Genomic DNA, 23,609 nt, shown 5'->3' on the forward strand with positions numbered 1-23,609 from the left:
TTCAAGGAATGAGACGAAAGTCAATAGACTTGTCTCTGATGGGTGAAAATGGGCCTCGAAGAAACAAGGGACAAAGGAAAAAAGGGGCTAATGGATCAAGTGTAGAAGGGTGACCGGTGCCCTGCAGCCCCCTGAAGACGTCATGGTTATTTTGTGTATTTATGTATGGGAAATGTTGTTTATATGTGTGTGCTCTTGTGTGGATTGTTTTCAGGCACTACTAGGTGTCCTGGTCCCTTAGCTTGGGGTTGGCATGGAGAACAAGGCTGAAGCAGTTAAAGGTTAAATCTGCCCAACAACAGTGAGCTGATATTAAGCCAAAACAGGAAATAGAACTCCATATCCAACAACCATAAATGATGGCAACCTCACCATATCAAAACTGAGAACCAAAAATTGAGTTTCCGCAAAAAACAAATCATTATCAAAAAAGTCTGTATATATTCAATATCTTTATTTTATCATAATTACAAATCAATTTTATTTATAAATAAAGTGCTGGTACCCACAGATTAAAAATTCCCTACCCCATAAAAACATACATAAGACAAGCTGGTGTAGTGTGGTACAAATAGATATGATTACAGAAGGAAATATTGCACAAATATATTGGACCCCTGGGTGCATGTAAAATCACACACATATTAACTCTGCTGAACACCACTACATCAATAATATAAAGTGCAAAATGCAGATATAAAAATGGGATGGCTAACCTGGCATAAATAAGGACACAATAGTTAGATCAAAAATTACAGTATACAGTTAGGTCCAGAAATATTTGGACAGTGACACAATTTTCACGAGTTGGGCGCTGCATGCCACCACATTGGATTTGAAATGAAATCTCTACAACAGAATTCAAGTGCAGATTGTAACGTTTAATTTGAAGGTTTGAACAAAAATATCTGATAGAAATTGTAGGAATTGTACACATTTCTTTACAAACACTCCACATTTTAGGAGGTCAAAAGTAATTGGACAAATAAACCAAACCCAAACAAAATATTTTTATTTTCAATATTTTGTTGCGAATCCTTTGGAGGCAATCACTGCCTTAAGTCTGGAACCCATGGACATCACCAAACGCTGGGTTTCCTCCTTCTTAATGCTTTGCCAGGCCTTTACAGCCGCAGCCTTCAGGTCTTGCTTGTTTGTGGATCTTTCCGTCTTAAGTCTGGATTTGAGCAAGGGAAATGCATGCTCAATTGGGTTAAGATCTGGTGATTGACTTGGCCATTGCAGAATGTTCCACTTTTTTGCACTCATGAACTCCTGGGTAGCTTTGGCTGTATGCTTGGGGTCATTGTCCATCTGTACTATGAAGCGCCGTCCGATCAACTTTGCGGCATTTGGCTGAATCTGGGCTGAAAGTATATCCCGGTACACTTCAGAATTCATCCGGCTACTCTTGTCTGCTGTTATGTCATCAATAAACACAAGTGACCCAGTGACATTGAAAGCCATGCATGCCCATGCCATCACGTTGCCTCCACCATGTTTTACAGAGGATGTGGTGTGCCTTGGATCATGTGCCGTTCCCTTTCTTCTCCAAACTTTTTTCTTCCCATCATTCTGGTACAGGTTGATCTTTGTCTCATCTATCCATAGAATACTTTTCCAGAACTGAGCTGGCTTCATGAGGTGTTTTTCAGCAAATTTAACTCTGGCCTGTCTATTTTTGGAATTGATGAATGGTTTGCATCTAGATGTGAACCCTTTGTATTTACTTTCATGGAGTCTTCTCTTTACTGTTGACTTAGAGACAGATACACCTACTTCACTGAGAGTGTTCTGGACTTCAGTTGATGTTGTGAACGGGTTCTTCTTCACCAAAGAAAGTATGCGGCGATCATCCACCACTGTTGTCATCCGTGGACGCCCAGGCCTTTTTGAGTTCCCAAGCTCACCAGTCAATTCCTTTTTTCTCAGAATGTACCCAACTGTTGATTTTGCTACTCCATGCATGTCTGCTATCTCTCTGATGTATTTTTTCTTTTTTTTCAGCCTTAGGATGTTCTGCGTCACCTCAATTGAGAGTTCCTTAGACCGCATATTGTCTGGTTACAGCAACAGCTTCCAAATGCAAAATCACACTCCTGTAATCAACCCCAGACCTTTTAACTACTTCATTGATTACAGGTTAACGAGGGAGACGCCTTCAGAGTTAATTACAGCCCTTAGAGTCCCTTGTCCAATTACTTTTGGTCCCTTGAAAAAGAGGAGGCTATGCATTACAGAGCTATGATTCCTAAACCCTTTCTCCGATTTGGATGTGAGAACTCTCATATTGCAGCTGGGAGTGTGCACTTTCAGCCCATATTATATATATAATTGTATTTCTGAACATGTTTTTGTAAACAGCTAAAATAACAAAACTTGTGTCACTGTCCAAATATTTCTGGACCTAACTGTATGTCCTATAAAGATAGTTGTATACCTTCAAGGCAAATTATGGGCAGAAAAGCAAGGGTTAATTCATCATAAATTATTACCCATATACATCAATGTTATCACCTGTCCTTGTACAAGTATGTACAATGTACCTTTTTGAGGCAAATTATAAACAGAAGCCGGGACCGTTGATTTATAACCAGCCACCCATAGGTTAGTGAGCGATGAGCACAGCAATAATTGGGATGCCCCAGGGATCAGACCACACTGCCCAGCACCTCGACGCGCGTTTCGCTTCTGCTTCGTCAGGAGGTGCTGGGGCAGTCAAAGGGTCACTCTTTTATATGAAGAAGGCCCACCTGAAGTCCTTCATGGCGCGCGTCGCAGGGCGGAAGCCGTGTCATCCACCACAGCCGGTGTCCCGGAAGACGCTGTGCGCATGCACAATAGGCGTCTCTCAATTGGGCGCCGGCCAGGGAGGAGAAACGGCCACCGACATGCAACGCGCGCACTGACGTCAGTGCGGCCAGCGGCCATATTAGAAGGGGGCAAAGGTAATGGCAGAGTAAATAATATGAAGTTAGACAACCTAACATATAGAACCATAGCGAACATGATTATATATAGGAGGAATACTTGAGCAGATCACAATAAAGGTGTATTAAATATAGGTGCACATATAGCACACATGTGCCAAACCATATATGGGCAAACAACTGCTCAATACTGACACCTAGAGGATAACTCCTCTTAAACACCAATAAACAATGTGAATTCCACCACTTCAGTGCGCGCATTGCATGTCAGTGGCCGTTTCTCTTCCCTTGCCGGGGCCCAAGTGAGAGACGCCTATTGTGCATGCGCACAGCGTCTTCCGGGACGCCGGCTGTGGTGGATGACGCGGCTTCCGCCCTGCGACGCGCACCATGAAGGACTTCAGGTGGACCTTCTTCATATAAAAGAGTGACCTTTTGACTGCCCCAGCACCTCCTGACGAAGTGGAAGCGAAACGCGCGTCGAGGTGCTGGGCAGTGTGGTCTGATCCCTGGGGCATCCCAATTATTGCTGTGCTCATCGCTCACTAACCTATGGGTGGCTGGTTATAAATCAACGGTCCCGGCTTCTGTTTATAATTTGCCTCAAAAAGGTACATTGTACATACTTGTACAAGGACATAGGATAACATTGATGTATATGAGTAATAATTTATGATGAATTAACCCTTGCTTTTCTGCCCATAATTTGCCTTGAAGGTATACAACTATCTTTATAGGACATATACTGTAATTTTTGATCTAACTATTGTGTCCTTATTTATGCCGGGTTAGCCATCCCATTTTTATATCTGCATTTTGCACTTTATATTATTGATGTAGTGGTGTTCAGCAGAGTTAATATATGTGTGATTTTACATGCACCCAGGGGTCCAATATATTTGTGCAATATTTCCTTCTGTAATCATATCTATTTGTACCACACTGCACCAGCTTGTCTTATGTATGTTTTTATGGGGTAGGGAATTTTAATTCTGTGGGTACCAGCACTTTATTTATAAATAAAATTGTTTTGTAATTATGATAAAATAAAGATATTGAATATATGCAGACTTTTTTGATAATGATTTGTTTTTTGCGCAAACTCAATTTTTGGTTCTCAACAGTGAGCTGATAGTTGGGATTAGTCAGATAGGAACACCGTTCAGTAGAGAGAAGAAGCTGTACCTGAGGGAGGTATAGTTAGAGAAACCCAGAGTAATTTGGCCAGACCCTCAGGGTCACCCCAGGAAACCCAGATCAACTAGACAAAGGAAACTGTTTAGTCGCCGGGTGCAGAAATAGACACGGAATGACCCTGAAGATGTGGGCCTTGATTCTAGTGGAATTTTCAGGAAGCAACTGACTCCAATAGGACCGGTCTAGTCATGAGTTAACATAGACCTGGGCAAGCAGATCGTCACAGAGACAGTGGTGAAGGAACTTCGTCTGGTAGTGTATCAAATCCCTGTGGGAGGGGACGCAATTAGATCCATGTGGTACTCCACGAATATACTAGCTGCCACTGTGCTGTTGCCGGTGGAAACAGATAGTCCTATAGTAGCCGGAGAGATGTGCAGGAGGGAGCAGTGTGCAGGAAAATGTGAAATGAAACGAAGCCATAACATACCTGTAACATTCAAGCTTTGTGCCCACAGTGGATGTGTTCCACAGAAACTGTGTAACTTATTCAGTAAAGAAGTGTTAAATGTTATCCTGTACTTTGCGTCTGAATTTGTCCTGAGAAGGAGAAGCTGCGGTGTCCCTAGTTGCACTGTGAAAGTGGCAGGAGTCCAGCACCGAAGAGAGATGCTGCCTAGAAGAAGGGGGTCACCTCTGCCCATGACTATAGCCCCCTGCCATCACCACAACATTTGGTGTAGTCGGCAGGATGAACTTAATATGCAAGAAGATGAAGATAACCTGACCCCCATTGCAGAAGATGTAACTCTGTGTTCAAAAATAATATTAGTGCCACTCAAGATAGTGAACGGCAGCGTGGACCCGAACATGGCGGTTTGTGACCGAAGGAGAAGTAACCCTGTCCTTCGTGGGTGCAGACAGCGCTCAATGGCGTGAGAACATACCCGGTCAGAGGAGTGGCAACCATGAAGAGGGGAGGTGCTGAAGATGAGGTCCGGCCTGGGTTGGGAGGATTCCACTGAAGACGAGTTCGGAGGAAGAGGAAGATCACACCCAGTGGAGGAGGCACCCGTGAACGAGGGGCGCGGCAGTCAAAGAGATGAGTGAGCTCCAGCGTGATCGAGAGGTGTGGCTGTGGGCATGGTCAGCGGGATGCATGGGTGACGTGGCAGGGCCCTGGCACTGGAAGAGGCGGGCCCTAGGATGCAAGAAGTGCGCATCGCCAAGCTGGCCGATGCCATCTTGTGTGAGATGGCGTGGAGAGAGGAGAATCCTCGAGCGCAATAGAGAGAGCAGGAATTCCAGGTGCCTAACCAGAAATGATCCGACTGATTACTCCGGGAGCAGCGACTGGTGAGCAGCCACAGTGGCGATCAGGAATGGAAGCGGAGCGGCCGGTGTACATCAGCTTAGGTGCCACCTCACACCCCGCTTTGGGCCTGGTCTGCAGTGAGCTGAAGATTCAGTGTTGGACCAAGATGCCAGCAGTGGGAGAGCAGAGTGAAGCGGAGGCTGTCCCCATGACCGGCCGTGGTCCTGAGAAGGAGAGAGATGTTCCGGCAGACTACCGGAGTATGCCTGTGCTGGAAGATGCGGACAGGAGCAGCACCATCTATGGACCTGTACCTCAATACTCCCGGGGAAGGGGAAATCTATTAAGCCCCATGTGCCCAGTTTGGCGGGACAGCCCGCCGACACCTTCCATGGAGCCATCAGTTAGTTGTGAGATCTGGCGGGGGCAAACAAGAGTGACACCCTTACCTTTTAGGGACTGGGATTCATCTCGGACCCTCCAAGACTTATAAGAAGGCCCGAAACAACTGGAAACCTGCTGTGAATGGTTTCAAGTTGAGAGAGGGGATTGGTTCTGAAGTACCCTTCTTGTTACTGAAAGTTGCAGGCTGGAGAGCCTTTGTTGAGGCCTAGAGTGTTGCCCAGTTGGCTTTAAAGGTCTGTGTGGAAAAGTTATGTAACAATGAGGGATGAATAATGGCCCTCATGGCCAGAAAGGCCAGGACTTTGTTTTGGGATTTTTGTTTTCCCTCTTCCACTGTATTTAGGATCAACTTTGAGCCCTCTGGGCTGGAGGAAGGTACTCCTCAGTCAAGGATTGGCCACTGTTAGAGACTTTGTTCCTTCCTATTTATGGACTTTGCCCTGGTCCTGTTTATGGACAGTGCATCTGTCCTGTTTATGGAAAAGCGGAAGGGAGGATGGAAGGAGAAATGGGACGTAGTGTTTAAAAGTAATGTGCCTTCAGAACTGGTTGGAAGATTTTTTTAGTGTTTTAAGGTCTTTACCACCACTGTTGCAGCGGGTGGGACATATGGACAGTACCATTTGGTGGTAAAGAGACTGTGCCCTTGGACTTGAAGGGTCACTACCGTCGGCCTTTAGGCCCATTTTTTCTGATAAACAGAACTGTTGTGTGCCTCCGGCATGGAAGGAAAAGGAGACATTGGGATGCCGGAGAAGCAAAGAATTTCTATAGCAATGTAAGGTTGTATTGGATGCATGATGTGCTTTTATGTTTTACAGGTGTTCACATTGTTCGGACAACCATGGTTAAAGAGGGAAGGAATGTAGGAGGGTGAACGGTGCCCTGCAGCTCCACTGAAGAAATTGTGTGATGACTTTGGTCTTGATAAAACACAGTGGACCTACACCAGCAGATGACATGGCTCCCCAAACCACCACTGATTGTGGAAACTTCACACTAGACCTCAACCAGCTTGGATTATGTGCCTCTCCACTCTTCTTCCAGACTCTGTGACCTTGATTTCCAAATGAAATGCAAAATTTACTTTCATCTGAAGGCAACATTTTGGACCATTGAGCAACAGTCCAGTTCTTTTTCTCCTTGACCCAGGTAAGACGCTTCTAGCATTGTCTATTGGTCGTGAGTGGCTTTACACAAGGAATGCAACAGTTGTAGCCCATGTGTGTGGTGGCTTTTGAAGCACTGACTCCAGCAGCAGTCCACTCCTTGTGAATCTCCCCCAAATTTTTGAATGGCCATTTCTTAACCATCCTAACAAGGTTGCGGTTATCCCCGTTGCTTGTGCACCTTATTCTACCACGCTTTTACCTTCCACTCAACTTTCCATTAATATGCTTTGATTCGGCACTCTGAACAGCCAGCTTCTTTAGCAATAACCTTTTATGGCTTACCCTCCTTGTGGAGTGTGTCAATGACTGCCTTCTGGACATCTGTCAAATCAGCAATCTTCCCTATGGTTGTGTAGCCTACTGAACAAGACTAAAGGGGGCTTTACACGCTACGATATCGTTAATGTTTTATCGTCGGGGTCACGTCGTTAGTGACGCACATCCGGCGTCATTAACGGTGTCGCAGCGTGTAACACCAGCGACCTTAAACGTCCTCCAAAGTGGTGAAAATCGTTCACCATGGAGAGGTCGTCATAAAACCAAAAATTGTTAATGGTTATTTAAAGATGTTGTTCCTCGTTCCTGCGGCAGCACACATCGCTGTGTATGACACCGCAGGAGCGAGGAACCTCACCTTACCTGCGTCCCGCCCGCAATGAGGAAGAAAGGAGGTGGTTGGGATGTTCGGCCCGCTCATCTCCGCCCCTCCACTTTGATTGGCTGGCCGCTTAGTGACGTCGCCGTGACGTTTCCATGACGCCGAACGCACCTCCCCCTTGAGGGAGGGATTGTTCGGCAGTCACAGCGCCGACGCCGACCACCTAAGTGCGTGTGACGCTGCGGCAGCGATCACACGACAATGTTCGCTGCGGCAGCGATCACACGATATGCATGCACGACGGGGGCGGGTGCTTTTGCGTACGATATCGCTAGCAATTGCTAGAAATATTGTAGCTTGTAAAGCCCACTTAAGGGACCATTTTCAACTCTTAAGGGTGCTTTACACGAGACGATCTATCGTGCGATAGATCGTCCGGATCACGGTTTTTGTTACGCACATCCGGCATCGCTTGCGACGTTGGGCTGTGTGACACCTTCGAGCGACACAGTATCTCTCACAAATTGTGAGTCGTGTACTCGTCGCTCGGTTTCATAATCTCGTTTAATTAAAATGGCGCCGGTTGCTCATCGTTCCCGGGGTAGCACACGCCGCTCCGTGTGACACCCCGGGAATGATGAACAGCAGCTTACATCCGTCCTGCGGCACCCGCCGACTATGCGGAAGGAAGGAGGTGGGCGGGATGTTTACATCCCGCTCATCTCCGCCCCTCCGCTTCTATTGGCCGGCCGCTGTGTGACGTCGCTGTGACGCCGAACGTCCCTCCCCCTTCAGGAAGAGGATATTCGCCGCCCACAGCGACGTCGCACAGCAGGTACCGTAAGTGCGTGTGACAGGGGTTAACGACTTTGTGCGCCGTGGGTAACTAATTGCCCGTGACGCACAAACAATGGGGGCGGGTACGATCGGTCGTGAAATTGCACGATAGATCGTACCGTGTAAAGCAGGCTTTAGGAAGCCTTTGCAGGTGTTTTGTGGTAATTATTCTAATTTTCTGAGATAAATGACATTTGGGTTTTCATTCGCTGTAAGCCATAATCATCTCAACATTAACAGAAATAAACATGTGAAATAGATCACTCTGTTTATAATCTCTCTATATAATATATGCGTTTCCCTTTGCATTGAATAACTGAAATAAATTAACTTTTTGATGATATTCTAATTTATTGAGATGCACCTGTATTTTTTAAAATCAGATCCCAAACATCTATCATTTTTTATTTTTCTAAATGTCACACTGGCATACGGTTCACCTCTTCCAGTGGCGTCCCCAGTCATCATGTCGTGCTCATATCTTCAGGCTTTTTTACAGTGAAATGACCACCAAAGGTCACAATTCTTTGGCTGGCAGCTTTTTTTCAGATCATCTTCATGTGACACGGAAGGTTTGTTCTTAGTTCATATTTCCCTTCACAGATGTCATGTGGATTCTCTCCCAGGCCATCACTTGGCTTTACACCTGACTCATTGATAGGAATTTCATCAATCAACTTAATGTTGATGGAGTTAGCTTCGATTTCCTGGTCTTTGGAATTTGGGACCTTATTCACTACACATGGTTTATACTATTTGACAGTACTTTCTGGGTTTCCACCTTGACTATAAATGGAAGGCTCGAGGTGATTAGTTAGAGGGTTATTTGGGGTTACACTTGTGGTGGCAATAGTATCATCAACACTAATCAATTTATTGTCTTCTCTTGAAGGTTTAGGTTGTCCTTTGTGGAGTTGTTTAAGTTTCATAGTTTCATAGTGTTTAAGGTTGAAGGTAGACTTAAGTCCATTGAGTTCAATCCATGACCTAACTTAACATGTTGATCCAGAGGAAGTTGTGATCTTTGTCTTGAATTGTCAAAATTCCCTCCAGATTACTGCTTTCTTCAGAAACATTGTGACTCCTCGTTGCCCTCATTTTTTGGCTATATGGCTGTGGCTGTGTTTATTAGGACACCTCTGTTCCCCTCGGTGTTACTGGGGCCCTAGCTTCTTGGGAGCCTGTCCCTCTTACAGCCTTCTGAAACTTCTGCTTCTTCTCTTTGGATCTTCTTGCTGCAGGGTTCATCCACTCTGGACCCCTCACTCATTGCTCCACACATGCCTTTGGGTTGTGTCTGCTCATTTTTTATTTTTCTGTAGACCATTGCATCAGGAGGGCTTATGTTTTGTGTGACAATCTGTAGTTTTCACTGGTATCCTTTTTTGAGTAAATACAATTTTTGAACACTTTTAAATTCATTATTTGTGGGCTCGATGAGCAACATCCTGCAATTCTGGTATATATGTTTATAATTTATTTTTTCTTATTCCATGAAGCATATTTGATAAATAATGAACTTTTTTATAGTATGGATCAATACAACTACAGTAACATCCAACATATATCAAATATACAGTATATCACAAAAGTGAGTACATCCCTCACATTTTTGTGAATATTTTATTATATCTTTTCATATAGCAACACTGAAGATGTGACACTTTGATGAAATATAACGTAGTTAGTGTTCAGCTTGTATGACAAAAAATTTGGTGTGCCCTCTAAATAACTCAACAACCACCTAGTAATAAGAAGCCGCTGGCAACAAAAGTGAGTACATCCCTAAGAGAAAATGACCAAATTGTTCCTAAAGTGTCAATTTTATTTTTGTGGCCACCATTATTTTCAAGCACTGCCTTATCTCTCTTGGCCATGGAGTTTATTATAGCTTCACAGGAGCCACTGGTGGATCTTAGAAACCTTAGAAACCTTGCGCTCCTCCAACTTCTGTTTGAGGATGCTCAATAGGGTTTAGGTCTGGTCATATGCTTGGCCAGTCCAGCACCTTTACTTTTACCTTCAGTTTCTTTAGCAAGGCAGTGGTCATCTTGGAAGTGTGTTTTCGGTCATTATCATGTTGTAATACTGCCCTGCGGCCCAGTTACCACAGGAAGTGGATCATGATCTGCTTCAGTGTGTCACAGTAAATGTTGCCAAAAAACAAACAGAAAAGGCCGAATGACTGTTTCATCTCGCTAGCCATCATACAGCCGCCCACGCTGTGAAAGTCCAACAAAAGTATAGAAAAGATTGGCACAAAAATCCTTTTGGAAAAAAAGAATATATATATATATATATATATATATATATATATATATATATATATATATATATATATTCAGTTAGGTCCAGAAATATTTGGACAGTGACACAAGTTTTGTTATTTTAGCTGTTTACAAAAACATGTTCAGAAATACAATTATATATATAATATGGGCTGAAAGTGCACACTCCCAGCTGCAATATGAGAGTTTTCACATCCAAATCGGAGAAAGGGTTTAGGAATCATAGCTCTGTAATGCATAGCCTCCTCTTTTTCAAGGGACCAAAAGTAATTGGACAAGGGACTCTAAGGGCTGCAATTAACTCTGAAGAAGTCTCCCTCGTTAACCTGTAATCAATGAAGTAGTTAAAAGGTCTGGGGTTGATTACAGGTGTGTGGTTTTGCATTTGGAAGCTGTTGCTGTGACCAGACAACATGCGGTCTAAGGAACTCTCAATTGAGGTGAAGCAGAACATCCTGAGGCTGAAAAAAAAGAAAAAATCCATCAGAGAGATAGCAGACATGCTTGGAGTAGCAAAATCAACAGTCGGGTACATTCTGAGAAAAAAGGAATTGACTGGTGAGCTTGGGAACTCAAAAAGGCCTGGGCGTCCACGGATGACAACAGTGGTGGATGCTCGCCGCATACTTTCTTTGGTGAAGAAGAACCCGTTCACAACATCAACTGAAGTCCAGAACACGCTCAGTGAAGTAGGTGTATCTGTCTCTAAGTCAACAGTAAAGAGAAGACTCCATGAAAGTAAATACAAAGGGTTCACATCTAGATGCAAACCATTCATCAATTCCAAAAACAGACAGGCCAGAGTTAAATTTGCTGAAAAACACCTCATGAAGCCAGCTCAGTTCTGGAAAAGTATTCTATGGACAGATGAGACAAAGATCAACCTGTACCAGAATGATGGGAAGAAAAAAGTTTGGAGAAGAAAGGGAACGGCACATGATCCAAGGCACACCACATCCTCTGTAAAACATGGTGGAGGCAACGTGATGGCATGGGCATGCATGGCTTTCAATGGCACTGGGTCAGTTGTGTTTATTGATGACATAACAGCAGACAAGAGTAGCCGGATGAATTCTGAAGTGTACCGGGATATACTTTCAGCCCAGATTCAGCCAAGTGCCGCAAAGTTGATCGGACGGCGCTTCATAGTACAGATGGACAATGACCCCAAGCATACAGCCAAAGCTACCCAGGAGTTCATGAGTGCAAAAAAGTGGAACATTCTGCAATGGCCAAGTCAATCACCAGATCTTAACCCAATTGAGCATGCATTTCACTTGCTCAAATCCAGACTTAAGATGGAAAGACCCACAAACAAGCAAGACCTGAAGGCTCTGGCTGTAAAGGCCTGGCAAAGCATTAAGAAGGAGGAAACCCAGCGTTTGGTGATGTCCATGGGTTCCAGACTTAAGGCAGTGATTGCCTCCAAAGGATTCGCAACAAAATATTGAAAATAAAAATATTTTGTTTGGGTTTGGTTTATTTGTCCAATTACTTTTGACCTCCTAAAATGTGGAGTGTTTGTAAAGAAATGTGTACAATTCCTACAATTTCTATCAGATATTTTTGTTCAAACCTTCAAATTAAACGTTACAATCTGCACTTGAATTCTGTTGTAGAGGTTTCATTTCAAATCCAATGCGGTGGCATGCAGAGCCCAACTCGCGAAAATTGTGTCACTGTCCAAATATTTCTGGACCTAACTGTATATGTGTATATAGAGATATATAGTATATATAGATTTTTAGAATGATTTCAATGAGGATTACACAGGAAAGTTCAGCTCTTCCTAAAGTTTTCCAAATACATGGATAATACGTAAAATGATCCTGGTGATAGTAACTTTGATTGCACATGGTGCCGGGGAATTATTCCATAGAAATACACTTCAATCACTAGTAAAGCTTCATCATTCAGAAAGAAAACTATCCCACGGATCAAGGTGGCTAATAGCTTGCAGATGGTCACTTTAAAGCCTGAGCATTGGCAATGCTACATGGCATTTGTGGCCAAAAGCTATATATTGAGAAAGTACATATCCAATCCTCTTATCTAGCACAGTGAACAGTCCATAATAATACGGATTCACATGGGATTACCGCGATCCTGAGGTGCTGATATGAAGCTGTCACATGAAGTCCTGTACTATAACAGTCTCGGACTGAGCAGATGAAGTAGAGCTCAGCGGGTTCACCATATGGAAGTCTGCCATGTGGAAATTTTTTTCTGAATGGTGAAGCTTTATTAGCAATTGAAGAGTATTTCTATGGAATAATTTCCCTGAACAGTGTGCAATGAAAGTTACTATCAGGAGGATCATCGTACATATTATCCATGTATTTGAAAATGTTTATTAAACGATGAACTTTCCTATGTAATCCTCGTTGAAAGCATTAAAATATATATTTTATTTATTTTTCAAATAGGATTTTTATGCCGTTTTTTCACAGAACATGTTGGCATTCATGGTTTCCTCAATGAACAGTAGCTTGCCACATCTGACAGGACTCATGCAGCCCCAAACCATGACACTCCCACCACCATGCTTGACTGTAGGCAAGACACACTTGTCTTTGTGCTATTTACCTAGTTGCCTTCACACATGCTTGACACCATCTGAACTAAATAAGTTTATCTTGGTCTCTCATCACAGTAATTTGCGGGTTTTCTTGGGCATCATTTTTAGAAGAGGCTTCTTTCTGGGACAACAGCTATGCAGACCAGTTTGATGCAGTGTGCCATGTATGGTCTGATCACTGACAGACTGATCCTCCACTCCTTTAACCTCTGCAGAAATGCGGGCAGCACTCATATGTCTACTTCTGAAATACAACCTTTGCATATTTCACTGAGCACGTGCACTCAACTTCTTTGGTCGACCATGGCGAGGCCTGTTCTGAGTGGAACTTGTCTTGTTACAATGCTGTACGGTCTTGGCCACTGTGCTGCAGCTCATTTTCAAGGTGTTGGTAATTTTCTTATAGCCTTGGCCATCTTTAGGTTGAGCAACAATTTCTTTTTTTCAGATCTTCAGGAAATTCTTTGCCATGAGGTGCCATGTGGAACTTCCAGTGGCATGAGAGAGTGTGAAAGCGATGCAACCAAATTTAACACACCTGCTCCCCATTCACACTTGAGACCTTGTAACTAGTGATGGACAAACCCCCCGATGTTCGTGTTCGGGAGACTCGCCCGCACGTTTTTGTAAAGTTCGAGTTCGGGTTCTGAGATAATGCGAACTTAGGTCCGAACACCGAACTTGGACTTTACAGTTATGTGATGGAGCGGGGAGCTGTAAAATACAGAATATAGTTAATAATAAACATTGCTATTATACTTACAGGTCCCACGACGCGTCCTGCAGACTGTCTCCCTCCGCTTCTGCTGCAGAGTCCGATCATTGCTGTGTCCTCCCGATAACCACCACTGACAATAGGACCTTCCATGATGTCATAGCCATGTGACCAGTCACGTGTGAAAGTTATATTATCTCATTGGCTACAGACTGGTCACATGACTATGACGTCATGCAAGGTCCTGCACTGTCAGTGTCTCGGTGCTCGCCGGTACGTGGTCCTCGCCCGAGCATCTCAGTACTCGGTATACTCGGTGAGCGACAAATACTGGCGAGATGCACGGGCACATGCTCAGCTTCCCCTCCCTGCATGTTGGCACTCAAGTTTACACTGTTAAACAAGCCGTATACTGACTACTTTACATTGTATCTTCAGAGTAGGAGGAGAAAAAGGGGTTAATCCCGCGCAATCCGCCAAATAAGATGTAGAGATGTTGATAAATTAATCACTCTTTTATTCCATAGGTCTACGCGTTTCGAGGTGTAAAAACCTCTTCCTCAGGACCAGAATATCAACAATTTATCAACATCTCTACATCTTATTTGGCGGATTGCGCGGGATTAACCCCTTTTTCTCCTCCTACTCTGAAGACATCTCCACGTGGGGCCGCTGCAGCCGCCATTATCTTATGCTTTCTATGGTGGTTGTGACCCCTCACAACCACAATCGGTGAGTGTATAATTTTATATACTAACCTGTTGTTTATCTCATAAAACCCTATTAGCACTTCTGTTTTCTAGCTCTATTACTTTACATTGTATAAAAGTGTCCTATCTTCAGTGTTGCACCATGAAAAAATATAATAAAATATTTACAAAAAGGTGAGGGGTGTACTCATTTTTGTGATATACTGTAGTTAACATATATAATTTTGTTTTATGTTTTACTACTTTTGCACAAGAAAAAATCACATTACAGTATAATGAAAATACATTTTTTATTTGCATCATGTACTAAGAACCATAGTTTTCTTTCATTTACAAAGCTATTGTTTTATAGGTGTAGTATTTATTGTAAGCATTTTGGAATACATAACACTTTTGGTCACTTTTTATTGGGTTATGGGCTGACAAAGGTATAGCTTTCCATCTGTCTAGTTCAGGCCTGCACAACCTATGGCCCACAGTGCAGAGAAGACAAGGACAGAATTAATAAGTGCTTCATGGAGGAGCCAAAGATTAAATATCCCATTGTAGGAGGAGGGGTGTTAGTGTTACTATGAGGGTACCTTATGGGACAAAATGGAGGAGGACTATTGTGAAGGAGGAAAAGTATGCAGAGGGGCATGGAGGGTGTGGGACATTATAGAAAGGGGTAGGTTGTGTCAAGGACATTTTGGAGAGGGGCAAGTTGTGTGTGTTGTGTGTGGGACATTACGGAGAGCAGCAGTGTGGGGGAAATACAAAGAGGAGCCTTGTGGGGGGGACATTATGGAGAGAAGCAGTGTAGAGGGGACATTACGGAGTGGAGTAGTATGGGGAGATATTATGAAGGAGGACAGCGTGGGGGAAATATTACAGAGAGGAATTGTGCGAGGGGAATATTAGTTTGAGACTTTGCGTGGGGGATATTATGCAGAGAGAGTGTGGTGGAGGACATTACAGAAAGAAGCAGTGTGGGGGATATACTGGAGATGGGCAGAGTGGGGGGGACATTACGGAGAAGGGCAGCGTGGAGGATTATTATGGAGAAGGGCAGTGTGGAGGGGTTATTATGAAGAGGTTTAGTGTCTGGGGGCATTATGGAGATGTTCATTGTTAGGGGATATTAAAGAGAGGGGTAGTGTGTGGGGAATATTTTCTGGTTGTAGCCACAAAAGTCAGGGACAATTATTTATTTAGGGGTACACAATGGAAGATATTTTCATTTATGGAACAGTATAACAATACTTTTATTTTTAAGGTCACCATGTCGGGAATTGCTGCAAAAGGTCGGAGACGAGGGAAATCTGGAGAAATGAGCTCTTGGTGTGAAATCCTATCATGACATCTGTACTATGCAAAAGAGTCAGAGACAAAAAAGATGAGAATGACTTCAATCAGAGAAGATATAAGGTACATGGATGCAAATACTGTATGTATTTGTGATACTGTCTACATCTCATCATTACTGAGGTTCATATATGTTCCACAGTCTCACAATGACTATTAGAACAACTCCCAGTATCTCCTTACCATTGTTAATGACATTCTGGGAGTGGCAGGATCATTTTATACAAGTATATATGGGGCTGACCTGAACTAAAATTGATCATTATACTAAACTTTGTGATGTATTCCTGCACTGACAGTGATTCTGGTACCGTATTGATATACTGAGGGTGGTTCTGATCATGTAGCAATACATTTTGTGCTTCAGGTTAAAAGTAAAAAATCCTCAAAACATACTGTAGTTTTGAGATTATGAGGATGATTGGGTTCAGTTTCCGCTCCAAAAACTCAGTGTAAGTTTGGCTATGTTCACACTGATTTTTTTTCAGCAAAAACTCCTCAAATCCTTCTTGAATACTCAAAACTTGGTTCTGTTGATGCATTACTGTACTGCCAGTGGTTCTGCTGATACATTCATGTAAGTACCCCTTTAAACTTTTTGCCAGATTGCCATCATCAGAAGTGGCCAGATTGCCCTCATCACAAGCGGTGTGCTGGACAGCGAACAATGCTGCAGCTCTGCTGCACAGTGAATGCTATGGAACCATGGGAATCCATTCTCAGCTTTCTGCCCAGCACTTTCATTGTGAACAAGGTGCACACGGCTTGATAACGTTAGCATGCCTGTGTCATTTAGAGAGTTCCTGGCAAGAAAAGAAATAAGCAATGTCGCAGAGGAATGCATGGATTTTTTTTAATACACTGGGTAGGGACAATGAGGAGGGGAAAGATTGAGATCGGAGTAAGGGGTGGAAGAAGAAATTCAGGGACCTTATAATGAACATGAAAGGAGGGTGTAAGATATGGATTTCAAAGTAATTGGGTGGTGGGGGATTATAATAAGCCTCTGATAGTATCCTCCCCAACCCCACAATTCATTACATGGCCCTCATAGCATCCTTCACACCACAAAATGTATTATATGGCCCTCATAGTATCCTTCCCTACAACAATTCATGATATGAACCCCAAAGCATCCTCTCACACCCAACAAGTTGTTATATGGCACTCATGGCGTCCTCCCCAGCTGTACACTTCATTATATGGCCCTCATAGCATCCTCCCCCACCCCAGAATTCATTATATGGCCCTTGTAGTGTCCTCCCCTGCTCACAGTTCATTGTGTGGCCCTGATAGCATCCTCCCCCACCCCAAATTTCATTATGTTGCCTTTATAGCATCCTTCCCCATCCCACATTTCCTTGTGTGGCCCTGATGGCATCCTCCCCACTAGACAATTCATTATATGATAATGATCACATACTCCCCACCACAAAATTCATTATATGGCCCTGATAGCATCTTTCCCACCTCACAATTCATTATATGGTCTTGATGGCGTTCTTCACCCCACAATTCATTACATGGCTCTGATCGCGTGCTCCCCACCCCACAATTCATTATATGCCGTGCTAGTGTGCTCCCCACCCTAATATTAATTATTTAGCCCCGTACCTGTCTCCCTACCCCACAATTCATTATATGGCTGTCATGGATCAGTTTGGGGATTTGATCTGGTGAATTGTTGCTGCATGGTTGGTTCCTCTTTCTACTGCCTTTTCTTCCATATCCAAATGCTGATAGTTACAATTCTCTTTGTTCTCCTTTCTTCGTTCACTCCTCTCCAGGTGTGTCTGATTTTCCTGTTTTGGTATGCCCTATCACATTCTGTGTTTGGTTTTAGATGTTTCACCTTCCACTTCACTTCCTTGCTGGCTATACCTCTTGTGGACTTGTGCTTAGGAGTTCCAGTCTTTCAGCTTAGGGGTTTACCTTATTTGGTAAACACAAGTTTAATTCTTGCAGTGAGTTGGTTAGTTTTCCTTCCCAGGACCTTTTCCTTTCACATCTTTGTTTCGGGGAGGTTCAATTGTAGCTCTCTTTAACTTTTGCTCTGAACCTTATATGAATGTGTTTTCACATTTTCACTCTGGGCTTTTGTATCCTCCTGAACATCTTCCTCTCCCCTTGTTTGCCATGTATTGTGGCCTCCCCTCTTATCCTTCAAGAGGTATGAGAAACCCCTTGACTGCCTTTTAAGAAGTGAGCTCTGAAGTGGTGTTTTGAGTTGTGCGGCTAGAGTCTTTCTAGTCTGTACAAGTATCAGTTGGGCGCTAGTATAGTGTCTCCCTGTAGTAAGTCTTCCCTTTTTTCTGTTATCCATGTGTGAGTGTTTACTTTCATAACAATGGCCCTGATAGCATCCTTTCCCACCACACAATTTATCATGGGACCCTGGTAGCATACTCCTCACCCCACAATTCATTATGTGGCCCACTGAGCTTCTTCTCCACCCCACAATTTATTATAAGGCACTGATAGCATCCTCCCCACCCCACAACAGATTATATAGCCCTGATAGCGTCTCCCTACCCCACAATTCATTATATGGCCCTCATAGTGTTCTTCCCCATCCTACAATTCATTATATGGCCTTCATAGCATCCTTCCACACCCCTCAATTGATTACATGACCCTGATCGCATCCTCCACCTTCCCACAATTAATTATAAGGCCCTAATTGCATCTTCCCAATTCATTATGATGCTATAAGAGACTTGAAATTTATTGCGGTGTGTAAGAGGAGAAGGTCCCACCTTCAACACCCTGCTGGCATGAGTTACCCCTGGTAGAAAAATCATCTTTGCTTTCCTAATGCTCCCATATGTTTAAATTTTCTGTGTCCAGTTACCTAGTAAGCTTTTTCAGTTATCCTTGTGCTGCTGCATTTTTAACTTTGCGGTGTCAAGCTCTTGATTAGTGATGAGTGAACCGGTCAAGGTTCGGTTTGTGTTCACCGATTTCCTGGTGTTCGCCATACAGCTCAATGAACATATCTGAACATCATTGAATTCAATGGGAGGAAAACTTATGTGTTAGTAAGGGCTAGGGAAGTTAGGGCTAGAGGGGCTAATGTTAGTAAGGACTAGGGGGCTGCAAAAGAAAGAAAATAAGGAATAAAGCAGGATAGTTATACTTTCCGTGTCTGGCACATTGCTTCCAGGGTCGCTCATTAACTTTCATACTTATACACTGCTTCTGCAGCCCACCAGAAGTCCCAGCGTCTGTGATTGGTTGCAGTGAGTCTGCATCCCCAACCTGTGTGACAGTGTCTGTGATTGGATGGAATCACACATGCTGTCAGCGTTCCATAATGAAGTGTAAAAATAAATTTAAAAAATAGCGTTGGGTCCCCGTATATTGATACCCAGTACAGATAAAGCAGACGGCTACAGGCTGCAGCCCCCAGCTTATCTTGGCTGTGTATCAAAATATGATGGACCCCAATGCGTTTTTTTATTATTTAAATAAATAATTTTAAAAAATGGCATACATTCCCCCCCCCCCCAGTTTTGATACCTAGCCAAGATAAAGCCGACAGCTTGGGGCTGGTTTTCTCAGGCTGGGGAGGCCCATGCATATTGGGGGGACATGCCCAAGGATGTACCAGTACCTCCTTGGTCATAAAAGGATTAGTAGCTTGTAAAATCTAAAATTGCAGTGTGTAGTCAAATAACTTTCCGATTACCACCGGAACTGTTTGTTTTCCTCTAGTCAGATAGGTTGAGGTTACTTAAATATTAATAGGAATGTACAATATTTGCACTAGAGTGCTCAAAATATGTTCAATACTCACCTTTAAGACCTCATAGTTAGAGATGAGCGAGTACCGTAATATTCATAACACAGGTCTGCAAAAAAAATCTTTTCGAGAGCTGTTTTGGTTATTCCACATAATCTTTATGCTTTTGAGTGCGCTGAATCCGAAAATGACCTCCGTTTTGTCATAGGACATCATGTTTTCTGACAATTTAAGTAACTATGTTAAATAAGACAATACCTCAAAATAAATGAAAATAGACTCATAAAGTTAATTTTATATTACAAATGTTTCATGAAAATCATTTTTTTAACTGCAATGAGCTCACTAACACACACTAAAATCGATTCTTCTTCCCTGTGAGGCTTCTCTTGGTACATTTATGCTTGTGAGTAGCATCTGTAATGTCTCTCTGAAGCGTCCAACAGTAGTCTGCCATCATTGTAATGCTCCATCTTCCCTGGTATCTTCTTTCCATCTCTTTAATGTCCTGGTGGAATCGTTCGCCTTGCTCTTTACTCACAGCTCCCAAATTTTCAGGAAAGTTGTCAAGCTGGGAATGGAGGAAATGCACTTTCAAACTCATCAGGCAACCTAAAGCTTGAAATGCTTTCAGCGTTCGTCCGACGATTTGTTTGTAGTCAGGGTCTTTGTTATTGCCTAAAAATTTCTCTACGACCTCTTTAAATGCAATCCACCCTTCTTTTTGAGGATGCGTCATGGTATTGATAAACTCTTGATCAGCTATAAGCCTTCTAATGTCTGGTCTGACAAATAGACCTTCCTTCAATTTTGCCTCCGAGAGGCCTTGAAACTTGGTGACCAAGTATTTGAAGCATTCTCCATCTTTTGGAAGTGATTTTACAAATTGCTTCATAAATCCCAATTTGATGTGGAGAGGTGGTAGAACAACTTTATGGGGAGGAACCAAAGTTTCTCGGAGGACATTTTTTTCACCAACTAGGATCACCCTCGGCTGCCAATTCTTCTTGGTTCTGTGATTTTGTCGGTCTCGACTGTCCCATAGACCCAGAAAACAAGGGTATTTGGTATACCCAGCTTGTTGCCCAAGCAGCATGCACAAGACTATCAAATCCCCGCACACTTGCCAACCGTGGTCTTCGTATTTAAGGTTACGAAGAACCAATTCCAAGTTCTCGTAGGTTTCCTTGAGGTGTACGGAATCACCTACAGGGATGGAAGCATAAAAACCGCCGTTGTGGAGTAAAACTGCTTTGAGACTTCTTTTTGAAGAATATATAAAAAGACGCCATTGCGCTGAATCATTTTGGATTTTGAATTGACCCATCAAACCTTCGACATCGATGCTTTAAACCAACTTATCTTCCTGGGCAAAATAAGGAACAAACTCGTCTTCACAATGTCTGAACCATGAAAAACACACTCCTGGCAACAATATATTCTTGCTTTTGAGCCTTGAGCCGAGTAACTCAGCGGCATCTTTGGGAAGATTTAAGTCTCTTACCAAATCATTCATCTCCTCCTGGGAAAACAATTTTGGTCTTGTATTATCTTCAAAGTCAGAACTTGATTCATCTGGTTCAGGTATGACTCCACCTTCATCGGACTTAGTTATCTCTTCCAAGGTAGCAGGGGCCTTGGGTACTGGTATATCTGTGCCATGGGGGATGGGACAAATTGCTGAGTGAATATTGGGGTATGAAATGGAATGCTTCCATTTTGAATTATAAAAACACCAAAAAACTAAATATTCCAGCTCACCAATCTGTAGCTCTAGATGTCCATTTGGGCCAGTGCACAGTGTCTGTGGTTGGCTTCTACAGGTGTAGCAATCATTGAAGGGAGGAAGGGGTAGAAACAAATCCAGCACTGATGTCCATAAAAAATTATTTTTCTTTATTTCAAATTCATCATAAAAATTAGAATGGATCAATCCTTCCAAAAGCCCTGATTACGCGTAAGGCGTATTCAGGGCTTTTGGAAGGATTGATACATTCTAATTTTTATGATGAATTTGAAATAAAGAAAAATATTTTTTTATGGACATCAGTGCTGGATTTGTTTCTACCCCTTCCTCCATTTTGAATTATACCTTTGCACATCGCATGAACAAAAGTAACATTTGTCACTATGGTTCTTTTGCTCTCGCCATACCATAGGAATCCCATAACGGAAAGCTTTTTTCTTGAACCAATTTCAGAGGTCCTCAACACACCGTTGGCACACTTTATGAGGCACCCAAGCTTTATCTTGATCTTGAAGCTTTAGTCCGAAATATGCGAAGTATACTTTTTTCACAAATTCTGTAATATTCAGCTGTTGCTTCAACACTGTATATTTACCACAAATGTAACAGAAACTGTCAGGCGAATTAATACACTTCCGCTGAGCCATAATGCTAATTTTGGGAAACACGGTTGAATATGAAGAGCTAACACGAACTGAAATTAGAAAGTGTGAACAGGCGAGAACAAAGATAAAACATTTGAAACAAGCCCGGGCATGTCAGAGCCCGCTCATACAGCTTGCAAAATGTTAATGCTAGTTTCATTAGCTCACTCTGAAAGTTCTTTTCTTTAAAAGTTATATTTTTTTGGCATTATATGTCTTCAATTCATTGATGTGAATTAATTAATAGTACCGTATTTTTCGCTTTATAAGACGCACTTTTGTTCCCCCAAATTTTGGGGGAAAGTAGGGGGTGCGTCTTATAAACCGAATATACAGATTATATACTGCAGGGTCCAGGGGAGGTGGAGGCCGCTCTGGAGCTGTGCTGGGGAGTCTGGGGGGGTTGGTAGAGGCTTGTGAAGCTGCGGGCGGCAGCCTTTGATCTCCTGCACCCGCTCATATAATATGCACAGCCGCTGTCCACCACCATGGTGCTGTAACTGCACCGCGGCGATGGGCTGGGGGAGCTGCGCATATTATCTGCCTGTGCTTGCCTTTGATCGCACATGCCCCCTCCCCCTGTGTTAGCTATGGCCCCCATGCTGCTGCCCATAGTAAAATAATAAACTCTTTACTCACCTCCTCCAGCATGTCTGCCCGGTCTCCCTCCTGCTGCTGTGATCTTGCACGCAGAGATATCTCTCTCTGCTGTCCCGATCACATGACTGGCACTAGAACCAGGAAGTAGGAAGTGCAGGAGACGCTGGAGGAGCTCAACCCCGAGGAGGGTGACACCAGACAGGACACTGCTGCAGAAGGTAAAGAGTTTATTTTACTAAAAGCAGCAACATGGGGGCGATATCTAACAGTGGGCCTGTGGGCCTGGCCACAGTGGGCCTGTGGGCCTGGCCACAGTGGGCCTGGCCATAGTGGGCCTGTGGGCCTGGCCACAGTGGGCCTGTGGGCCTGGCCACAGTGGACCTGGCCACAGTGGGCCTGTGGGCCTGCCACTGTGGGCCTGTGGGCCTGCCACTGTGGGCCTGTGGGCCTGCCACTGTGGGCCTGTGGGCCTGCCACAGTGGGCCTGTGGGCCTGGCCACAATGGGCCTGTGGGCCTGCCACAGTGGGCCTGTGGGCCTTACTGGGGGACGTGTTCAATATAAGGTGGCCATATCCAGATTAAGGTGGCTACTTTTAGGATGAGGGGTCTATGAGGGACATATACCCTATATTATTTGTTAGACGGACACTGGCATTATAAGACGGACCCCATTTATTAAAAAATTCTCTATTCCTTCACCGAATTTGGGGGTGCGTCTTATAAAGCAAAAAATACAGTAATTTTGACTTTCAAAACCCTAAAAAAAAAAAAAAAAGAAAAAAAATTATGAAAAATGTAACGAGTACTTTGTAATACTTTTATTCCGAATAACGAGTACAATGCAAG

The sequence above is a fragment of the Anomaloglossus baeobatrachus genome, chromosome 2 (assembly GCF_048569485.1).
Source record: "Anomaloglossus baeobatrachus isolate aAnoBae1 chromosome 2, aAnoBae1.hap1, whole genome shotgun sequence".
Classification (NCBI taxonomy): Eukaryota; Metazoa; Chordata; class Amphibia; order Anura; family Aromobatidae; genus Anomaloglossus; species Anomaloglossus baeobatrachus.